This window comes from Leptonychotes weddellii, chromosome 10 (assembly GCF_054177405.1).
Source record: "Leptonychotes weddellii isolate Sample4059 chromosome 10, ASM5417740v2, whole genome shotgun sequence".
NCBI lineage: Eukaryota > Metazoa > Chordata > Mammalia > Carnivora > Phocidae > Leptonychotes > Leptonychotes weddellii.
The window spans coordinates 82,271,012-82,272,055 of NC_138378.1; the positions used below are offsets into that span (position 1 = coordinate 82,271,012).

The window sequence follows — 1,044 nt, forward strand, 5'->3', positions numbered from 1 at the left end:
TTAGCAGAGAGCTTGATGCGGGGCTTGATCCCAGGACCCTGAGATCACGACCTGAGCTGAAGGCAGACACTCAACCGACTGAGCTACCCAGGCACCCCAGAGGTGTATTTTTTTTATAGCTTTGATAATTGGAATTTTGTTTCATTGGTTTATGGAGCATAGAAAAGAAATTAATTTTTGTTTATTTAACTTATATCCAACACCTTGCTAACCTCTTTATTCATTTTAATATTTATAAAACATTTGGGGTTTTTCTCTGTACACAATCATATTATCTACAACAATTACAGTTTAATTTCATCCTTTCTTTTCTTTAATCCATTTTTTTAATTATGTTCAGTTAGCCACTGTATAGTACATCATTAGTTTTTGATGTAGTGTTCAGTGATTCATTAGTGCATATAACACCCAGTGCTCATCACAACACATGCCCTCCTTAATACCCATCACCCGGCTACCCCCTTCCTCTGTATAACCCTCAGATTGTTTCCCGGAGTCCATAATCTCTCATGGTTCATCTCCCTCTCTGATTTCTCCCCTTTCAGTTTTCCCTCTCTTCCCCTATGGTCCTCCGTGCTATTGCTTATGTTCCACGTATGAATGAAACCATATGATAATTGTCTCTCTCTGCTTGACTTATTTCAGTTAGCATAAAAATATGAACGCTTTATGAATTTGCATGTCATCCTTGTGCAGGGGCCATGTTAATCTTCTCTGAATCGTTCCAATTCTAGTATATGTGCTGCTGAAGCAAGCACTAATTTTATCCTTTCCTATCTTTATATCTCCTTTTATTTTCCTTTTTCTTATTTTACTGCATAATCAAGGACTTTAGAATAATGTTGAAACAGTGATACTGGACATCACTGTCATATTTGATTTGAAAATGAATACCTATAATATTTTACCACTAAGTGTAATATTTGCTATGTTTTTTATTCTTGATTTGTTAAAGGTTTGTTGTATTATGAATGGGTTTTTAATTTTCTCAAATGAGTGTTCTGTATCAGTTGAGACCATCACCTGTTTATCTACATTCAGTTA

At 35.3% G+C, this 1,044-nt stretch overlaps 1 non-coding gene across 1 annotated transcript; it reads right to left on the reverse strand.

Moving 5' to 3' along the window:
* Nucleotides 1-651: 651 nt before the first annotated feature.
* LOC115940926 (U6 spliceosomal RNA) lies at nt 652-758 on the reverse strand. The gene has a single exon (XR_004075651.1). It is a non-coding gene; the product is annotated as a U6 spliceosomal RNA (small nuclear RNA).
* Between the last annotated feature and the right edge of the window lie 286 nt (nt 759-1,044).